The following is a 22,637-nucleotide window of genomic DNA, read 5'->3' as shown; positions in this document are numbered from 1 at the left end:
AGGTGTGACCACGTTGCGTTTTGCGCCGGTTCCTGTCGCGGGCACTAGGCCGACCCACACAAGTGAGGTACCGTTTTTCTCGTAAGACTTGGGGGACCGCGGGATGGGCGGATATTTGTGGATCAACGCAGATTCCGGAACTTTCCACGACAGAAATGTGGGGAAAATGTGTTTCTTTTCACAATTTTTTAGGTTTGCAAGGGATTCTGGGTAACAGACCTTGGTGGGAGGCAGTCAAGTCACCCCATCCTGGATTCCCCTGGGTGTCTAGTTTTCAAAAATGTATAGGTTTGCTAGGTTTCCCAAGGTGCCCGCAGAGCTAGGGTTCAAAAACTACAGCTAGACATTTTGCCATAAAAGGGTCATTTTTCACTGCGAAATTGAGGTGTGACCACGTTGCGTTTTGCGCCATTACCTGTCGCGGGCACTAGGCCGACCCACACAAGTGAGGTACTGTTTTTCTCGTAAGACTTTGGGGAACGCGGGGTGGGTGGAAATTTGTGGATCCACGCAGATTCCGGAACTTTCCACCACAGAAATGTGGGGAAAATGTGTTTTTTTTGACAATGTTTTAGATTTGCAAGGGATTCTGGGTAACAGACCCTGGTGGGAGGCAGTCAAGGCACCCCATCCTGGATTCCCCAGGGTGTCTAGTTTTAAAAAATGTATAGGTTTGCTAGGTTTCCCAAGGTGTCCGCAGAGCTAGGGTTAAAAAACTACAGCTAGACATTTTGCCAAAAAAGGGTCATTTTTCACTGCGAAATTGAGGTGTGACCACGTTGCGTTTTGCGCCATTTCCTGTCACGGGCACTAGGCCGACCCACACAAGTGAGGTACCATTTTTCTCGTAAGACTTTGGGGAACGCAGGGTGGGTGGAAATTTGTGGATCCACGCAGATTCCGGAACTTTCCACCACAGAAATGTGGGGAAAATGTGTTTTTTTTGACAATTTTTTAGGTTTGCAAGGGATTCTGGGTAACAGACCCTGGTGGGAGGCAGTCAAGTCACCCCATCCTGGATTCCCCTGGGTGTCTAGTTTTCAAAAATGTATAGGTTTGCTAGGTTTCCCGAGGTGCCCGCAGAGCTAGGGTTCAAAAACTACAGCTAGTCATTTTGCCAAAAAAGGGTCAGTTTTTCACTGCGAAATTGAGGTGTGACCACGTTGCGTTTTGCGCCGTTTCCTGTCGCGGGCACTAGGCCGACCCACACAAGTGAGGTACCGTTTTTCTAGTAAGACTTTGGGGACCGCGGGGTGGGCAGACATTTGTGGATCCACGCAGATTCCGGAACTTTCCACGACAGAAATGTGGGGAAAATGTGTTTTTTTTGACAATTTTTTAGGTTTGCAAGGGATTCTGGGTAACAGACCCTGGTGGGAGGCAGTCAAGTCACCCCATGCTGGATTCCCCTGGGTGTCTAGTTTTCAAAAATGTATAGGTTTGCTAGGTTTCCCAAGGTGCCCGCAGAGCTAGGGTTCAAAAACTACAGCTAGACATTTTGCCAAAAAAGGGTCATTTTTCACTGCGAAATTGAGGTGTGACCACGTTGTGTTTTGCGCCGTTACCTGTCGCGGGCACTAGGCCGACCCACACAAGTGAGGTACCATTTTTCTCGTAAGACTTTGGGGAACGCGGGGTGGGTGGAAATTTGTGGATCCATGCAGATTCCGGAACTTTCCACCACAGAAATGTAGGGAAAATTTGTTTTTTTGGACAATTTTTTAGGTTTGCAAGGGATTCTGGGTAACAGACCCTGGTGGGAGGCAGTCAATTCACCCCATCCTGGATTTCCCAGGGTGTCTAGTTTTCAAAAATGTATAGGTTTGCTAGGTTTCCCAAGGTGCCCGCAGAGCTAGGGTTAAAAAACTACAGCTAGACATTTTGCCAAAAAAGGGTCATTTTTCACTGCGAAATTGAGGTGTGACCACGTTGCGTTTTGCGCCGTTTCCTGTCGCGGGCACTAGGCCGACCCACACAAGTGAGGTACCGTTTTTCTCGTAAGACTTTGGGGAATGCGGGGTGGGTGGAAATTTGTGGATCCACGCAGATTCCGGAACTTTCCACGACAGAAATGTGGGGAAAATGTGTTTTTTTTGACAATTTTTTTTTTAGGTTTGCAAGGGATTCTGGGTAACAGACCCTGGTGGTAGGCAGTCAAGTCACCCCATCCTGGATTCCCCTCGGTGTCTAGTTTTCAAAAATGAATAGGTTTGCTAGGTTTCCCAAGGTGCCCGCAGAGCTAGGGTTCAAAAACTACAGCTAGTCATTTTGCCAAAAAAAGGTCATTTTTCACTGCGAAATTGAGGTGTGACCACGTTGTGTTTTGCGCCGGTTCCTGTCGCGGGCACTAGGCCGACCAACACAAGTGAGATACCGTTTTTCTCGTAAGACTTGGAGGACTGCGGGGTGGGTTGACATTTGTGGATCAACGCAGATTCCGGAACTTTCCACGACAGAAATGTGGGGAAAATGTGTTTTTTTTGACAATGTTTTAGATTTGCAAGGGATTCTGGGTAACAGACCCTGGTGGGAGGCAGTCAAGTCACCCCATCCTGGATTCCCCTGGGTGTCTAGTTTTCAAAAATGTATAGGTTTGCTAGGTTTCCCGAGGTGCCCGCAGAGCTAGGGTTCAAAAACTACAGCTAGTCATTTTGCCAAAAAAGGGTCAGTTTTTTATTGCGAAATTGAGGTGTGACCACGTTGTGTTTTGCGCCGATACCTGTCGCGGGCACTAGGCCGACCCACACAAGTGAGGTACCGTTTTTCTAGTAAGACTTTGGGGACCGCGGGGTGGGCGGACATTTGTGGATCCACGCAGATTCCGGAACTTTCCAGGACAGAAATGTGGGGAAAATATGTTTTTTTTCACAGTTTTTAGGTTTGCAAGGGATTCTGGGTAACAGACCCTGGTGGGAGGCAGTCAAGTCACCCCATCCTGGATTCCCCAGGGTGTCTAGTTTTAAAAAATGTATAGGTTTGCTAGGTTTCCCAAGGTGCCCGCAGAGCTAGGGTTCAAAAACTACAGCTAGACATTTTGCCAAAAAAGGGTCATTTTTCATTGCGAAATTGAGGTGTGACCACGTTGCGTTTTGTGCCGTTTCCTGTCGCGGACACTAGGCCGACCCACACAAGTGAGGTACCGTTTTTCTCGTAAGACTTTGGGGAACGCGGGGTGGGTGGAAATTTGTGGATCCACGCAGATTCCGGAACTTTCCACGACAGAAATGTGGGGAAAATGTGTTTTTTTGACAATTTTTAAGGTTTGCAGGGGATTCTGGGTAACAGACCCTGGTGGGAGGCAGTCAAGTCACCCCATCCTGGATTCCCCAGGATTTCTAGTTTTCAAAAATGTATAGGTTTGCTAGGTTTCCCAAGGTGCCCGCAGAGCTAGGGTTAAAAAATTACAGCTAGACATTTTTCCAAAAAAGGGTCATTTTTCACTGCGAAATTGAGGTGTGACCACGTTGCGTTTTGCGCCGTTTCCTGTCGCGGGCACTAGGCCGACCCACACAAGTGAGGTACCGTTTTTCTCGTAAGACTTTGGGGAACGCGGGGTGGGTTGAAATTTGTGGATCCACGCAGATTCCGGAACTTTCCACGACAGAAATGTGGGGAAAATGTGTTTCTTTTCACAATGTTTTAGGTTTGCAAGGGATTCTGGGTAACAGACCCTGGTGGTAGGCAGTCAAGTCACCCCATCCTGGATTCCCCTGGGTGTCTAGTTTTCAAAAATGGATAGGTTTGCTAGGTTTCCCAAGGTGCCCGCAGAGCTAGGGTTCAAAAACTACAGCTAGACATTTTGCCAAAAAAGGGTCATTTTTCACTGCGAAATTGAGGTGTGACCACGTTGTGTTTTGCGCCGTTACCTGTCGCGGGCACTAGGCCGACCCACACAAGTGAGGTACCATTTTTCTCGTAAGACTTTGGGGAACGCGGGGTGGGTTGACATTTGTGGATCAACGCAGATTCCGGAACTTTTCACGACAGAAATGTGGGGAAAATGTGTTTTTTTTGACAATTTTTAAGGTTTGCAGGGGATTCTGGGTAACAGACCCTGGTGGGAGGCAGTCAAGTCACCCCATCCTGGATTCCCCAGGGTGTCTAGTTTTCAAAAATGTATAGGTTTGCTAGGTTTCCTGTTAGACCTGGCACCTTGGCGTGAGTCTCCCTTCCTCTTTTTGTCGCTGTGCCTCATGTGATTTTATGGTGTTGGCCGCTCAGCGCGCTGTGCCACTGCCAACCAGTGTCACAGTGCGAGTGCTCCCTTTATAAATTGTATGTGTTGGTTGGATTCCATGATTGGATTGTTTGATTTACTATCAGACCCCAGTAAAGTGCGCCAGGAGCGCCAGGGCATGTAAAGGCAAACGCCGCTGGTGGGCTTGCAGCACGGGTTGTGCCACCCACGGAAGCGGCCGGTAAAATACGTCTAAGGTCTGCCGTCGCAGAGCCTGCGTGCAGTCTGGTACTGACGCGCCGACCAACAAGTGCCCACACTTGCCGGTCCCCGAAACCTTCCCTTAGCTGCATGTTAGTCACCCCTCTGGTAGGCCCACGGGCAGGGTGCATTGTGAGCCTGAGGTAGGACAAGCCTAGATGCGTGGCATGTCCTGGTAGTGAATGACCGCCATTTTGTTGTTCACTACTGTAAGGCTACCCTGTTCTCATAGGCCAGTATGGGCGGCCTGGATTATTACACCCTATGATCCTAACCGACCCAGGGAACATGGTAGGAGATCGAGTTTAGTATGCCTGAACTCGGAATGATAAGGTACATCTTTTCGCAAGGTTTATTTTAATATTCCGGGTTTGCAAATGTCACTTTTTAGAAAGTTGGCCTTTGCTTGCCTAACCATCTCAGCCGCCTCTGCGTGATGTGTATCTGATGTCTGGCTGGTGTGAGTGACAGGGCTGGGGGAACCCAGATGGGCAGGGCTAGGTAGCCTGGTATGAATAGGACGATCGACAGGTAGATGGGTGGGAGGAGTGCTCCTAGGCTCTGAATAGGACAGTGCTCCGCTACCTCGATGCCGGCTCCACCCCCTGTGGAGCGTCTGATGACTCTGCCCTGCACTCTGAAAGAAGAAGCCTGCATCACGTAAACAAAGTGCTCAGAAACCGGACTGAACTAGGCAAGGGCCCCCCTGGCCTGGGAGAACAAAAGATTTGTGGTATAAATGGAGGAGCCCTGCTCCTAAGAAACCAGATCCGCTTTTGACCAAGAAGAATCTCTGCCTGAGGAGGAGGCACCGGGAAAGCTGTAGGAGGAAGACTGTCCCTATCCTGGGGGATTGGCCTGCAGTGGTGACCTCGCTGCCAAAGGGGAGAAGAGAAACTGTTGCTGAAGACTTTGCTTTATTCTTACTTTCAAGACTTGTGCTTTTCCAAAACGATCTCCAAGGGCTTGGAACTGAGCTTGCCCCCTGAACGGAGCCCCAGGACCATTGGGCTCTACCTGATCTTCACTCGCCTGCTGCTAGACCGTGGTGCCCTTTCCCTCGCCGGAGCTGTGACCCTCGTGCCGCAGTCCCTCCCTGAGCCGTGACCCGGACTGCTTAGCCGCCCCCGCCTTGGGAAGAGCCTCGCTCGATCGGAGCCGCTCCCCCTACGCTGTGCTGGGCTGCCCCTGTCACCTCGCTCGCTGGAGGCTCGCTGCGCACCTTCACCCTCCCGCCGGAATCGGCGTTTGTGAGCATCTCCAAGCCTCGGACGGCCCGGACGTATCTGCGTGCCCGGCTGCCCCGCTTTGTTCACCCGCCACCTGCAACACCCGCTCCTGTCGTGAGCCTGAAGATCAGACACCCATCGTGAAGTGTGGGAGCCCCGGACGCCGCCTCGCTCTTCTGAGGAAGAGTCGCTGACATCCCGCACCCACCTTCGCGTCAAGAAACAAGGTACTGTGCTTACACCCTCGACCACGAGCTCGCATCGGATCCAGGGTCCGCACCGTTCTGATTTCCCTGTCATCTGCTGTGGGCTTCCAAGTCGCCGCCTCAGCCTGGAGTGTGCTGAGGCCTACAGTCACCTTGTGCCCGCCTAAAGAACTTTCCGCACAAAGAGAACTTGACCGTATTCCTAAGAATTGTGGCCCCATCAGATCAACGTTACTGGGCCTTGTATTTACCTCTGCTGAAACTACATAAAAGCTTATTTTTATATACTACCGGATTGGTGTCCATTTGTGGTGCATGCAAGGGGTTTACTGTATGTGTAATTGCATTTGCTTAACCGTGTACGCCTGAGACTTAGCCTAGACTGCTCGCGCCACGCACCTAGAGGGTGAGCAGGGGTTATTCTGGGGAGTCATCCTTCGCCCTGACAAGAAGTAAAGGGTCCCTGCTTGTTGTGGGTTCACACCTGCGTCAACCAGAGCCCCCTCATTTCTAACATTGGTGGCAGCGGTGAGGATTTACGGATTTGCATTTGTGGTTTGCGTATAGTGAATCACTGATCGCCACGTAGTGAGAGCAGACCAGTAACACAGCCACAAGGCTAGCATTGTTTTTGTTTTGCCAAGAATCTCCGTTGTTAGAGCCATGCCTGGTTCACTTTCCGCCGGAAGGGCGGCTTCCGTAATCTCTGGATTTGAAGACATAGATTGGGAGGAAGGCGCACTTCATGATCGTACCAATGAAGACTTGAAAGGTCTTTGCTCCAAGTTCAGGATTGCCCAAACTGGATTGAAAAAGAAGGAGCAACTCGTAAAGGCGCTGAGGGCCTGGTATGAGTCAAAGGCACCAGAGAATCAGGTGGAAGTGGTTCCACCAGAAAGTGTCCATGAGTTCGGCAGATGCCTGTCGCCAGAGGAGTTGGCGGACAGGGCAGCAACCCGGGCACACGAGGTGGAAATGGCGAAACTTCATGGGCAGATGGATATGGAAAAACAAAGATTAGCCATGGAAGAAAAGAAACTACAATTAGAGCATGACATGAAGCTGAGGGAGCTGGAGCTGAAAGCCAAAAGTTTGGAGCTTAATCCCTCTGGTGGCAGCACACCGCCAGGATCGGCGGAACCAAGAGTTTATATTCCTAAGGATGTAGTGAAGGAGTTCTTCAGGAATGACGACATCGGGCAGTGGTTCAGAGCCTACGAGGTAGCCATGTCTTCCCACCGGGTCCCTGAGAAAGATTGGGGAGCGGGGTTGTGGGGAAGGTTCCTGAGTGAGGGGCGGGACACACTGCTAGACTTACCTGTTGATGTTCGTAATTCTTATCCCCATATGAAGGAAGCATTGATGACTAGGTATGGGTTGACCCCTGAGTTATATAGACAGAGGTTCAGGGGTTGCACTAAGATTCCCAATAGTACGTATGTGGAGTATGTGACTTTCTTTTGCAGAGCGCTGGATGGTTGGGTGAAGGGTAGTAAGGTGACTGATTATCAAGGGCTTCTTGATCTAATGGCATGGGAGCACTTGTCCAGTAATTGTTTTCCTGAGCTGCGCCAGCACCTGATCGATAGTAAGCTGACTAACCCGAGGAAGCTTGCTGAGGAGGCGGACCGCTGGGTCAGTACCAGGGTCTACAAGGGTACCGTGGGAGATTCCGCCAAAGGTGGGCAGGGTCCCCAGCAGAAGAGTGGGGGGGACAGGGGTAAACAGAAGCAGTTCCAAAAAGGGCCACAAAATAATCCCCACGGGAACCAAGGGAAGGGTTCTCAGCCTCCCCCACCCCAGAAACCGACCGGGGCCCCGACAGGTCCTCCTGTTCAGAAGGGGCCCGTAAGATGTTACAGGTGTAACAATTTGGGGCATTTTGCCTCTGATGTGAAGTGTCCGATGTTTGGTAAACCAGCACCCACTGGTGCTCCACCCCGGCAGGTGACTAGTGTAGCCTTGGGGGAGGAGGGGGATGCCCTGGAGCCTACAGGGGAACAAATAGCTGAACTGGGAGACCTGCCGGAGCTGACCCATTGGCAGCAGGAAGGGGGTCCCACCAGGGAGGACTTTTGTAAGGCGCAGAAGGAGTGCCCTTCTCTCGTGGGTATGCGGCAGCAGGCTGCAGCCCAGGCCGCAGGTGATCAGTCGGGATCGCACTTCATTTACTGGGAGAACGACCTCCTATATACAGAGCCTAAGGTTGCTGAGCCTGGGTCAGCCCGTGCGCTGGTGGTACCCCAGGACTTCAGAGCCTTCCTACTGGGGCTGGCTCACGATGTGCCATTGGCAGGGTGTGAGAAGTTGGCCTGGTATATGCTGTTCACTAGTTCTAGTGACCACCTTGTACCATGCCAAGCAACCCTTATGGTGTGGTTGTAAGTCAACCTTTTCGGACTAGCTGCCCTAGTGGTAGCGTAGGCTAAGCAGTCTTTGAGGCTAAACTCGTGATGCGTGTTAAGCAAGCTGTTTTACCAATAGTAACCCCCTTTTATACCAATGAAAGGACACCACACAGATATATATTCAAAATATATATGTATTTATTTCTCAAAGTAACCCCTAGTCTCTTTATGAGCACAGGAGCACAAATCGTCAAACAAGATTATCACAGAATACACAGAAGTTGCACTTCATATGGATAGGCCCTGGTGGCCACTCGAACCATATACTAAAATAGTGGTATAAGTACCACGAACAGAAAAGGGAAAAGGCCTAGGGCCTCTAGAATCGCTGGGCCTACAAGGAGCTAACGTCAGTTAGTGACCAGGAGGTCCACGGGTGGCGTGTGCAGAGCAAATAGTCACACGCGTGCTCCCATAGGTTTCAATGGGTGCGTAAAAAGTACAAAGTTACTGCAAAAGGAATCTTCCGGATGACCTAGGAACTTAAGATTTGGAACACAGGCACTAGAGATGTAATACCACACTTGGGCACCGGAGTGCCAGCTTTACCTCACCCACAGGAAGCGGGTGCATAGGCCTCGAAGTGCGTCGGGTTTCTTCTATCTGTTCCGTGGGGCCTGTAGACAAAAGTGCTGCAGGCGGTCGGTCGGGAAGAGATGCAGTGGATCCAAGAGTGGATCGGAGATGTTGAAGACCTGTAAGCAGAGGGGACAGTGTTCACAGTCACTAGCCAGTGACCAGCGTGGCACCAGGTGGGTACCAGGCGATGTCGGGTGCAAACAGGAAGGAAGGTGTAGCTTGACTCCGCAGCCACGTGGTCCCTGAAGGTCGACGACGTCCAGGAGTCGAGTCACGAGCTGTCCCACGCAGGCTCTCGCTGTCGGCGGTGTCGGCGACTTGATCGAAGCAAACAAGCCTTGGCAAAAGCAATTGTTGTAGGCAAGGAGTTTAAGCTGATGGTTCTGACCAGCAAGGTCAGAGGAACTGCTCCTTTGGAGGGGAGCAAGGGCCAGTCTGGAGCAACCAGACCAGCGGTGTTTGTCGTAGATTTCGTCGCCAAGATGGCCACTAGCCAGCGGGCCAGCAACCGGTTAGGCGCGTCGAGTGGCAAAATGCAGAAGGGCCCCACGCAGATCGTGGAGATGCTGGAGGGCTCACCTTTGGTGCAGATGCTGCTCGAGGGTTGGGCTTCTCAGGACCCAAAGCACAACTTGGAGGGAGCCTCGGTTGTTGCACTGGTCAGCTTGTCGTAGTCGTTTCAAGATGGCTGGCTCCACGTGTCTCGGTGCCTCCACGGGTCTCCTCTTTGCAGGGACTGTGGATCGGGCGGTGAGAGGTCTGGAGGTCCAGGTCTTGTCAGTCTCTGGGCTCGGGCTCCGGCGGGAGGCGGCGGCAAAGCAGACGTTGATTCGCTGGATGGTGCTTGCGTTAGCAAGGTGGTCACTCCCTGACCACAGGGGAGATTGGCTTCAGTCCTCTGTGCAGCAGAGCGTCGAAGTTCCCGTCTTCTTCTTAGTTTTAAGTTGATTCCAGGATGTCTGAAGTCTTAGGACACAGCTCCTACCTTTATTCGGATTCTAGGGGCCGGACTACCTGCTAGGTCCCTCCCTATGGGTGGGACCAGGAAGGGGGGTGGTTACACCCCCAATCCTTTGTCCAGCTCGCCCCAGGCCCGGGACTGGTGTGCCCCAGGACCGGTTTGAACTGGCATATGCACCGAGGCTCCTTGTGAGCCACAGGCATGTCTGGTTTCTTTCAAGCCCTACCTGACCAATACACAAAATCCTGTCTGGGGTGGTGCACGCACCTCCCCTGGCAGGAAACCCTTTGTCCACACCTCCCAAGCTGGAAGGACTCCCAGCAGCAGGAGGGCAGACTTGTGTCTGTGGTGGCAGCATCCATTTTGTGGAGCTGAGGCTATGTCTGATTTTACCCGGGTTTCAGGCACTGTACATGTCGTGTCCCTCTAGAAGGGTGGAATGCTAACCCCGTCGCCAGAATTGGCGAGGGGTTAGTATTCCAATTCGTATGACACCTTACTCGACATGTTTTGATAAAGCCAAACCAAAGATAGCATTTAACCGCGAGGTTCATAATGCACTTAAGAGTATATGGTATGACGATATCTGGAAACAGTAGAAGGAAGTTGTTCCGACCACTGCAGACAGGCTCAGCTCATGCCAGAGCACCATCTCACATGGAACCAAGCACTCTGCCTTCAGGATTGTTAAGGCCTGCCATAGGAGTGACTTATAGGTTACCAGGTGTCCCATTTAAGGTTAGGTATAGGTATACTACACCTAAGTAAGAGGTGATTACACCAACTTACCCCAGCTGAGTGATCAGCCAGTTGTGTCAAATTGTTAGGCCAAGCCTGGGGTGGCATAATACATGCTGCAGCCCTTGGCAGGCCTTGGGTACACCAATGCCCTGGGTACCTAGTGTACACTGGTACAGGGGCTGACAGGGTGATCCACTTCCAATTGGTTATGCACCTAGGGTGCATAGTTTTAATTTAGTAGAGAGAACAGCAGGCTGGGGGTCTGATTGGCAGGCCCACAGCCTCAATATGTCAAAAACCAGTGAAGCAAAAAGCAAAAATTTGGGGTGACCATAGGATAGCAGACCCTACTCTCCTACACAACCCCCCCCAAACGCTGGGACATTAAACTAGCCTTGACCAGTCTCGTCTTCATGTCCTAAGTGGAAGTACCTGGAGAGACCATCTGCATTCCCATGGTCAGTACCTGGCCGGTGCTCCACTGTAAAGTCCATCCCCTGTAGGGAAATGGACCACCTAAGCAGTTTGGGGTTTTCACCCTTCATCTGATTTAGCCACAAGAGGGGCTTATGGTCGGTCTGAATCTTGAAGTGAGTGCCAAACAAGTATGGCCTCAGCTTCTTCAGGGCCCACACCACAGCAAAGGCCTCCCTCTCAATAGCTGACCAATTCTTCTCTCTGGGGGTCAACCTTCTGCTAATAAAAGCAATGGGTTGGTCTTGACCATCTACATTAAGTTGTGACAGCACAGCTCCCACACCCAACTCAGAAGCATCTGTTTGGACAATAAACTCTTTGGAGTAGTCAGGACTTCTCAGGATAGGTGCAGAGCACATGGCCTCCTTCAGGTCATCAAATGCCTTTTGACAGCTTACTGTCCACTGAACCTTTTTGGGCATCTTCTTGGATGTCAGATCATTAAGAGGAGTCACAATGGACCCATAGTTCTTAACAAACTTCCTGTAGTACCCAGTCAAGCCCAAGAAAGCTCGAACTTGAGTCTGGGTGGTTGGAGGGGACCAGTCCTTGATGGATTGTATCTTACTCTCCAGTGGTTGAACTTGGCCTCCACCTACAAGGTGGCCCAAATATACAACCTTACTCTGCCCTATCTGGCACTTAGTAGCCTTGATAGTGAGGCCTGCCCTTTGCAGAGCCTCAAGAGCCTTCTTCAGGTGGATCAGGTGATCCTCCCAGGTGGAGCTAAAGACAGCAATGTCATCAAGATATGCTGCGCAAAAGTCATCCAACCCAGTAAGGACTTGGTTCACCAGCCTTTGGAAGGTGGCAGGTGCATTCTTCAGACCAAAGGGCATCACCACAAACTGGTAGTGCCCACCTGGGGTTGAGAATGCTGTTTTGGCCTTAGACTCTTCAGCTAATCTGATTTGCCAATAGCCAGCTGTCAAGTCAAATGTGCTCAAAAACTTTGCAGAAGCTAGTTTGTCTATGAGCTCATCTGCCCTTGGAATAGGGTGTGCATCTGTCCTGGTGACAGCATTGAGTCCTCTGTAATCCACACAGAACCTCATCTCTCTCTTGCCATCTTTGGTGTGAGGTTTGGGGACCAGAACCACTGGGCTAGCCCAGGGGCTCTCTGAGGGTTCAATGACACCTAATTCCAGCATTTTATGTACCTCAGCCTTTATACAGTCCCTGACGTGGTCAGGTTGTCTGTAAAGTTTGTTCTTTACAGGCAGACTGTCACCAGTGTCCACAACATGGGTACACCAGTCAGTTTGACTAGGTATCAAGGAAAACATATGTGAAAATGATTGTAGAACCTGTCTACATTCAGTCTGCTGATGGGCAGTGAGGTTGCCTCCAAGGGTCACTCCTTCAACTGAGCCATCTTCAGGGTTCTGAGACAACAGGTCTGGGAGAGGGTCACTCTCTTCCTCCTGTCCCTCATCTGTAGCCATGAGCAAGCCCATGTCTGCCCTGTCAACATATGCTTTAAGCCTGTTAACATGGAGTACCCTGTGGGGACTCCTGGGAGTTCCTAGGTCGACCAAGTAGGTGACCTCTCCCTTCTTTTCCAGGATTGTATGGGGTCCAGACCATTTGTCTTGGAGTGCTGCTGGGGCCACTGGCTCCAACACCCATACCTTCTGTCCTGGCTGAAACTCAACCAAGACAGCCTTTTGGTCATGCCAAGCTTTCTGTAAGGCCTGGCTTGCCTCAAGGTTTTTGGATGCCTTCTCCATATACTCAGCCATCCTGGAGCGGAGACCAAGTACATAGTCCACTATGTCTAGCTTAGGCTTTTTGAGAGGTAACTCCCAGCCTTCCTTCACCAAACACAGTGGGCCTCTCACAGGGTGCCCAAACAACAATTCAAAGGGGCTGTAGCCAACTCCTTTTTGTGGGACCTCTCTGTAAGCAAACAGAAGGCAGGGTAGAAGGATGTCCCATCTTCGCCTGAGCTTTTCAGGTAATCCTTTGATCATACCCTTTAGGGTCTTGTTGAATCTCTCAACAAGCCCATTGCATTGTGGGTGATAAGGGGTGGTGAACTTGTAGTTGACACCACATTCCTTCCACATAGCTGTTAAGTATCCTGACATAAAGTTGGTACCTCTGTCAGATACTACCTCCTTAGGAAACCCCACTCTGGAGAATACTCCCAGCAGGGCCCTGGCCACAACAGGAGCTGTAGTGGTCCTAAGGGGAATTGCCTCTGGATACCTGGTGGCATGATCCACTACCACCAGTATAAATCTGTGCCCAGATGCAGTGGGAGGATCCATGGGACCCACTATGTCTATTCCCACTCTTTCAAAGGGAACCCCCACCACAGGTAGTGGTATCAGGGGGGCCTTTGTTGTGCCACCTGATTTGCCACTGGCTTGGCAGGTAACACAGGAGCGACAAAACTCCTTTGTATCTTCATTCATATGAGGCCAGTGAAAGTGAGGGACAAGTCTGTCCCAGGTCTTGTTCTGGCCTAGGTGTCCTGCTAAAGGAATATCATGGGCCAAGGTAAGAAGGAAGCCCCTAAATTGCAGAGGTATAACCAACCTCCTGGTTGCACCAGGCTTGGGGTCTCTAGCCTCTGAATAAAGGAGCCCTTCATCCCAATACACTTTATGGGTACCTTGAGCATTCCCAGCAGCCTCAGCAGCAGCCAGCTGTCTGAGGGGTTCAAGAGAGGGACAGGATAACTGAGCCTGCCTCAAGTCAGCCCTTGAAGGTCCCCCTGTCCCCAGAAACTCAACCTGGTCAGGTTCAAGCTCTTCAGGGACAGTTCCTTCAGGGTCCTCTAGATCAGCTTCCTGGGAAGGCTGATCATCACTCTGAGGCAGGGGGGAAGGCACAGCCTTGACCCTCCTGTTCTTCTTCTTGGTAGGTGCTTGGTCCATTGTTCCAGGATCCAAGACCTGTGGTTCAGTGAGGCACTTTTTGGCCTGTGACCTGGTCACAGCAAGGACATGTGATGATATACCTAACATCTCTGCATGAGTCCTGTACTCCACTTCTGACCATAGAGAACTCTCTAGGTCATTGCCCAACAAACATTCTACTGGGAGGTCTGCACTAACCACAACCCTTTTGAGGCCAGTTACCCCTCCCCATGAGAAGTTAACAACTGCCACACTATGTGAAGTAGTGGCATTGCTGGCATTGGTCACCAGGTAGTTCTCACCTGGTATGTACTGTCCAGGGTCCACAAAGCCTGGGGTCACCATAGTGACACTGGCACATGTGTCCCTGTAGGCTTGAGCCACTTTGTCATTAATTAAAGGAGTCTGTCTGTACTTGCCCAGGTTACTGGGGCTCACAGTCAGGGACAAATCAATGTCCCCATCACAGATCAAGACTGCCTGTGTCAGGGTTCTGTCTAAGTCAGAATCTCCTTCAGTTCCCATAGTGATTCCCACTACACCCTTTGTCTGGGGACCAACACTGCTAACAGTAGTACTGGGAGCAGGTGCCTTAGGGGCAACAGTGTTGGGGGCTCCACCCTTTTTGCAATCACTAGTCCAGTGAGTTGTATTCTTGCAATGATTGCACCAGGGTTTCTTTTGACCTTCTTTCTTCTTTTTGGACTGTTGGGACCCACCCTCCTTAGTAGTAGTTTGGGGCCCTGTTGAAGACTTCTGGTCTTTAGGTTTCTGATCTCCACCCTTTTGGTCTGTTTTCTTCTGATCACCCCCTTGGCCCTGGTTCTGGTTCTTTTGCTTAACCCTGGTTCTGACCCATTTGTCTGCCTTCTTTCCCAATTCTTGGGGAGAGGTCAGATCAGAGTCAACCAAGTGTTGATGCAGTTGCTGGTTTTGACAGTTATTTAAAATCTGTTCTCTCATCATCAAATTATACAATCCTGTAAAATCAGATACCTTACTTCCCAGCAACCAACCCTCCAAAGCCTTAGTGGCACATTCAATGTATTCAGACCAGTCCTGAGTCTGTGTCTTTTGGGTGTCTCTGAACATTAACCTGTACTGCTCAGTGGTTAAGCCTAACCCATCAACTAGAACACTCTTCAGGACTCTGTAGTTTCTGACATCCTCTTCTCTAACAGTGAGGAGTCTGTCTCTGCCTCTTCCCTCAAAGGAGAGCCAGAGGATTGCTGCCCACTGGTCTTCAGGAACCTGCTGTACTTTGCAGGCCCTCTCAAGAGCAGTTATCCACTTGTGGATGTCATCCCCACTTTTGTAGGGGGGCACAACCTTAGACAGGTTTCTATTATCGAAAACCCTATCTTTGTCCTTAGGGACAATGCTGCCACCAGTGGGTATAGACCCACTCTCTTTATGCTGTCTAGCCTTGCTAAGTTTCTCTTCCATCAGGGCTACTTCTAGCTCCTGCTTCCTGATCCTCAGCTGGGCTTCTTGCATCTTGGCCTCATGTTCCCTCCTCTTAGGGGTGGTCATCCTTCTCCTGGAGTGACCTTGAGAGCCTCTAGAGCCATGGGAAGCATTGGAGTCACCTGAGCGATTCCTTTGCCTTCCAAGCCCTGTGTTAAGTCCACTGGGGAGATCCAGTGGGGTGAACCCACTGTCAGTCCCCAATAGCCTTAGTTTAGCTGGGCCAAGTATAACACTTGGCACTGGGCTAGTTCTCCCTTCATCCTCACTACTGTCAGTATCCTTTTCACTCTCATCCTCTGTGGTAGGCATCCCATCTAAGGGGTGACTATTGGGAAGGGGTACTTCAGTGGCATCTTCAGAAGGGGGGCCTCCTGTTCCTGTCCCTAAGGGGGCTAACTGGGAAGCTTTCCTGAGCTCTTTTTGATTTTCATCTTCTTGCAAGAGCTCTCTGAGCAAAGCAGAGGTAGGGTTCTTGGGCTGTTTAAGGCCTCTAAGAGTTGCCAGCTGCCTGAGCTCATTTTGATTAAGGGTAGCATAGATGGATGGTGCCCTCGGGGGGTCACTCTCAACAGAGATGGGTACAGTGGACCCCTCTGCCCCAGCCATTGCTCTTAAGTGTGGGTGGATGTGTTGCAATCTACCTACACTTGGGTTTACCTACTAAACCTATCTAGTAGTTGTAGTCAGGGTGTGCTACTCCCTTTGCTCTACAACAACTAAGTTCAGTAGAACTTAAGTATATCTAATCTTGTTTTATATGTACCTACAGGTACCTATGTGATCTTTCAATTGGTAACCAAGAGATTACAATGGTAAAACACAGCAAGCTCAAATCCAACCGCTGCTCACCAATGTGAGAAGTTGGCCTGGTATATGCTGTTCACTAGTTCTAGTGACCACCTTGTACCATGCCAAGCAACCCTTATGGTGTGGTTGTAAGTCAACCTTTTCGGACTAGCTGCCCTAGTGGTAGCGTAGGCTAAGCAGTCTTTGAGGCTAAACTCGTGATGCGTGTTAAGCAAGCTGTTTTACCAATAGTAACCCCCTTTTATACCAATGAAAGGACACCACACAGATATATATTCAAAATATATATGTATTTATTTCTCAAAGTAACCCCTAGTCTCTTTATGAGCACAGGAGCACAAATCGTCAAACAAGATTATCACAGAATACACAGAAGTTGCACTTCATATGGATAGGCCCTGGTGGCCACTCGAACCATATACTAAAATAGTGGTATAAGTACCACGAACAGAAAAGGGAAAAGGCCTAGGGCCTCTAGAATCGCTGGGCCTACAAGGAGCTAACGTCAGTTAGTGACCAGGAGGTCCACGGGTGGCGTGTGCAGAGCAAATAGTCACACGCGTGCTCCCATAGGTTTCAATGGGTGCGTAAAAAGTACAAAGTTACTGCAAAAGGAATCTTCCGGATGACCTAGGAACTTAAGATTTGGAACACAGGCACTAGAGATGTAATACCACACTTGGGCACCGGAGTGCCAGCTTTACCTCACCCACAGGAAGCGGGTGCATAGGCCTCGAAGTGCGTCGGGTTTCTTCTATCTGTTCCGTGGGGCCTGTAGACAAAAGTGCTGCAGGCGGTCGGTCGGGAAGAGATGCAGTGGATCCAAGAGTGGATCGGAGATGTTGAAGACCTGTAAGCAGAGGGGACAGTGTTCACAGTCACTAGCCAGTGACCAGCGTGGCACCAGGTGGGTACCAGGCGATGTCGGGTGCAAACAGGAAGGAAGGTGTAGCTTGACTCCGCAGCCACGTGGTCCCTGAAGGTCGACGACGTCCAGGAGTCGAGTCACGAGCTGTCCCACGCAGGCTCTCGCTGTCGGCGGTGTCGGCGACTTGATCGAAGCAAACAAGCCTTGGCAAAAGCAATTGTTGTAGGCAAGGAGTTTAAGCTGATGGTTCTGACCAGCAAGGTCAGAGGAACTGCTCCTTTGGAGGGGAGCAAGGGCCAGTCTGGAGCAACCAGACCAGCGGTGTTTGTCGTAGATTTCGTCGCCAAGATGGCCACTAGCCAGCGGGCCAGCAACCGGTTAGGCGCGTCGAGTGGCAAAATGCAGAAGGGCCCCACGCAGATCGTGGAGATGCTGGAGGGCTCACCTTTGGTGCAGATGCTGCTCGAGGGTTGGGCTTCTCAGGACCCAAAGCACAACTTGGAGGGAGCCTCAGTTGTTGCACTGGTCAGCTTGTCGTAGTCGTTTCAAGATGGCTGGCTCCACGTGTCTCGGTGCCTCCATGGGTCTCCTCTTTGCAGGGACTGTGGATCGGGCGGTGAGAGGTCTGGAGGTCCAGGTCTTGTCAGTCTCTGGGCTCGGGCTCCGGCGGGAGGCGGCGGCAAAGCAGATGTTGATTCGCTGGATGGTGCTTGCGTTAGCAAGGTGGTCACTCCCTGACCACAGGGGAGATTGGCTTCAGTCCTCTGTGCAGCAGAGCGTCGAAGTTCCCATCTTCTTCTTAGTTTTAAGTTGATTCCAGGATGTCTGAAGTCTTAGGACACAGCTCCTACCTTTATTCGGATTCTAGGGGCCAGACTACCTGCTAGGTCCCTCCCTATGGGTGGGACCAGGAAGGGGGGTGGTTACACCCCCAATTCTTTGTCCAGCTCGCCCCAGGCCCGGGACTGGTGTGCCCCAGGACCGGTTTGAACTGGCATATGCACCGAGGCTCCTTGTGAGCCACAGGCATGTCTGGTTTCTTTCAAGCCCTACCTGACCAATACACAAAATCCTGTCTGGGGTGGTGCACGCACCTCCCCTGGCAGGAAACCCTTTGTCCACACCTCCCAAGCTGGAAGGACTCCCAGCAGCAGGAGGGCAGACTTGTGTCTGTGGTGGCAGCATCCATTTTGTGGAGCTGAGGCTATGTCTGATTTTACCCGGGTTTCAGGCACTGTACATGTCGTGTCCCTCTAGAAGGGTGGAATGCTAACCCCGTCGCCAGAATTGGCGAGGGGTTAGTATTCCAATTCGTATGACACCTTACTCGACATGTTTTGATAAAGCCAAACCAAAGATAGCATTTAACCGCGAGGTTCATAATGCACTTAAGAGTATATGGTATGACGATATCTGGAAACAGTAGAAGGAAGTTGTTCCGACCACTGCAGACAGGCTCAGCTCATGCCAGAGCACCATCTCACATGGAACCAAGCACTCTGCCTTCAGGATTGTTAAGGCCTGCCATAGGAGTGACTTATAGGTTACCAGGTGTCCCATTTAAGGTTAGGTATAGGTATACTACACCTAAGTAAGAGGTGATTACACCAACTTACCCCAGCTGAGTGATCAGCCAGTTGTGTCAAATTGTTAGGCCAAGCCTGGGGTGGCATAATACATGCTGCAGCCCTTGGCAGGCCTTGGGTACACCAATGCCCTGGGTACCTAGTGTACACTGGTACAGGGGCTGACAGGGTGATCCACTTCCAATTGGTTATGCACCTAGGGTGCATAGTTTTAATTTAGTAGAGAGAACAGCAGGCTGGGGGTCTGATTGGCAGGCCCACAGCCTCAATATGTCAAAAACCAGTGAAGCAAAAAGCAAAAATTTGGGGTGACCATAGGATAGCAGACCCTACTCTCCTACACAGGGCATTTGGGGCAGGACAAGACCTTTGAAAGGCTTGTCACCCACTTTTATTGGCCCCAAATGCGCAGGAGTTCGGATACTCACTGCAGGACATGCCAGACTTGCCAGGCAAGTGGAAAGAGTGGAAGGAAGCAGAAGGCTCCACTCCAGCCATTCCCTGTGGTCGGTACTCCATTCCAGCGAGTGGGGATCGACATTGTAGGGCCACTGGACCCCAAGACAGCGATGGGCAATAGGTTCATCCTGGTCCTGGTGGACCATGCCACCCGGTACCCGGAAGCCATTCCTCTGAGGACAGTGACGGCCCCCGTGGTGGGACGTGCACTGATGGGAATTTTCTCCCGAGTGGGATTCCCTCTAGAGGTGGTGTCTGACCGAGGTACCAATTTCATGTCCAAGTACATGAAATCTCTTTGGCAAGAGTGTGGTGTAACCTACAAGTTCACCACACCTTACCACCCCCAAGGAAACGGGTTGGTTGAGAGATTCAACCGAACCCTCAAAGGCATGATAATGGGCCTAGAAGGACCCATGAGGCGCAAGTGGGACGTCCTCTTACCATGCCTTCTCTTCGCTTACCGTGAGGTGCCACAGAAGTCTCTGGGGTTCAGTCCCTTTGAGCTTCTGTATGGTCACCCCGTCAGAGGACCTCTAAGTCTGGTCAAGGAAGGCTGGGAGCAATCTCCCAGGAAACCTCCCCAGAATGTATATAGCTACATGCTGGCCTTCAGGAATCAGACTAGGCGTTTCAGGCAACTTGCTGAGGCAAATCTGGAAGCCAGCCAGGAGGAGATGAAGCGGTGGTACGACCAGAATGCCACTCTGGTAGAGCTTCAGCCTGGGCAGAAAGTATGGGTCTTGGCCCCCGTGGAGCCGTGTGCGCTCCAGGATAAGTGGACCGGTCCCTTTGAGGTGGTGGAGCGAAAGAGTCCTGTTACCTACGTGGTGGACCTGAAGACTCCCAGGAACCCCTTACGGGTCCTACATGTCAACCGCCTCAAGCCCCACTTGGAGAGGTCCCAAGTGGGCATGCTCTTGGCAACAGATGCGGGGATGGAAGAGGAGACCGAACCTCTTCCGGACCTCCTGTCAGCCAAGGAGCAAGATGGGTCAGTGGATGGTGTCATCCTCTCTTCCACCCTGACCCCTGAGCAACAGGATGATTGTCGCCAGTTGCTGGGACAATTTTCTGATCTGTTTTCCCTGGTCCCTGGTGTCACTGATTGGTGCGTCCATGATGTGGACACTGGGGATAGCCCTCCTGTACGGCACAAGGCCTACAGGGTGACTGACAGGGTGAGGACATGCATCAAGGAGGAGGTCTCCAAGATGTTTGCACTCGGGGTCATTGAGTCTTCTAGCAGTCCTTGGGCCAGCCCCGTGGTCTTGGTCCCAAAGGCTGCAGCGCCGGGAGCCACACCCGAACTCCGGTTCTGTGTGGACTACAGAGGACTCAATTCAGTCACTAGGACTGACGCACACCCCATCCCCAGAGCTGATGAGCTCATCGATCGGCTAGGGGCTGCCAACTACCTCAGCACGTTTGATCTAACGTCTGGGTATTGGCAGATCGCCTTGACCGAGGGGGCCAAAGAGAGGTCAGCATTTTCCACCCCAGATGGGCACTACCAGTTCCGGGTTATGCCATTTGGGATGAAGAATGCCCCTGCCACCTTCCAGAGATTGGTCAACCAGGTGTTGGCTGGGCTGGATTCGTTCAGTGCAGCCTACCTGGATGACATCGCCGTGTTCAGCTCCACGTGGGAGGAACACTTGCGACACCTCTGGGAAGTGTTGATGGCGCTGCGGAAGGCAGGCCTCACGATCAAGGCGAGTAAGTGCCAGATCGGGCAGGGTTCCGTGGTGTACTTGGGACACCAAGTTGGGAGTGGCCAGGTGGCACCCCTTCAGCCCAAGATAGAAACCATCCTGAATTGGGAGGCGCCCAAAACCCAGACGGAGGTGAGAGCCTTCCTAGGTCTCACCGGGTACTACAGGAGGTTTGTCAAGGGGTATGGCAACCTGGTTGCCCCCTTGACAGCGCTGACTTCGAAGAAGCAGCCCAGGAAGGTGATCTGGACTGACACCTGTCAGAGAGCTTTTGAGGCCTTGAAAACTGCTATGTGCACGGCGCCCGTGCTCTTGGCTCCCAACTTCTCCAAAGAGTTTATCGTTCAGACAGACGCTTCAGAGCATGGTGTGGGGGCTGTTCTTTCACAGATTAATGAGGAGGGCCTAGATCAACCCGTAGCCTTTATTAGCAGGAGGTTACTTCCACGGGAACAGAGATGGAGTGCTATTGAGCGTGAGGCATTTGCTGTGGTCTGGGCGCTGAAGAAGCTAAGACCCTACTTGTTTGGGTCTCACTTCCGGGTTCAGACGGACCACAGGCCCCTCAGATGGTTGATGCATATGAGGGGTGAGAATCCAAAGCTGTTGAGGTGGTCCATTTCCCTACAGGGGATGGATTTCACGGTGGAACATCGCCCTGGTACAGATCACGCCAATGCTGACGGTCTGTCCAGATTTTTCCGCCTTAGTGGTGAGGAACTCCCTGGGGTAGGGTAGTTCTCCCCACCTTTCAGCTGGAGGGGACACGTGTTAGACCTGGCACCTTGGCGTGAGTCTCCCTTCCTCTTTTTGTCGCTGTGCCTCATGTGATTTTATGGTGTTGGCCGCTCAGCGCGCTGTGCCACTGCCAACCAGTGTCACGGTGCGAGTGCTCCCTTTATAAATTGTATGTGTTGGTTGGATTCCATGATTGGATTGTTTGATTTACTATCAGACCCCAGTAAAGTGCGCCAGGAGCGCCAGGGCATGTAAAGGCAAACGCCGCTGGTGGGCTTGCAGCACGGGTTGTGCCACCCACGGAAGCGGCCGGTAAAATACGTCTAAGGTCTGCCGTCGCAGAGCCTGCGTGCAGTCTGGTACTGACGCGCCGACCGACAAGTGCCCACACTTGCCGGTCCCCGAAACCTTCCCTTAGCTGCATGTTAGTCACCCCTCTGGTAGGCCCACGGGCAGGGTGCATTGTGAGCCTGAGGTAGGACAAGCCTAGATGCGTGGCATGTCCTGGTAGTGAATGACCGCCATTTTGTTGTTCACTACTGTAAGGCTACCCTGTTCTCATAGGCCAGTATGGGCGGCCTGGATTATTACACCCTATGATCCTAACCGACCCAGGGAACATGGTAGGAGATCGAGTTTAGTATGCCTGAACTCGGAATGATAAGGTACATCTTTTCGCAAGGTTTATTTTAATATTCCGGGTTTGCAAATGTCACTTTTTAGAAAGTTGGCCTTTGCTTGCCTAACCATCTCAGCCGCCTCTGCGTGATGTGTATCTGATGTCTGGCTGGTGTGAGTGACAGGGCTGGGGGAACCCAGATGGGCAGGGCTAGGTAGCCTGGTATGAATAGGACGATCGACAGGTAGATGGGTGGGAGGAGTGCTCCTAGGCTCTGAATAGGACAGTGCTCCGCTACCTCGATGCCGGCTCCACCCCCTGTGGAGCGTCTGATGACTCTGCCCTGCACTCTGAAAGAAGAAGCCTGCATCACGTAAACAAAGTGCTCAGAAACCGGACTGAACTAGGCAAGGGCCCCCCTGGCCTGGGAGAACAAAAGATTTGTGGTATAAATGGAGGAGCCCTGCTC

The sequence above is a fragment of the Triturus cristatus genome, chromosome 1_1 (assembly GCF_964204655.1).
Source record: "Triturus cristatus chromosome 1_1, aTriCri1.1, whole genome shotgun sequence".
Taxonomy (NCBI): Eukaryota; Metazoa; Chordata; class Amphibia; order Caudata; family Salamandridae; genus Triturus; species Triturus cristatus.
The sequence above is the reverse complement of the archived record's forward strand: the minus strand, read 5'-3'. Positions refer to the sequence as shown.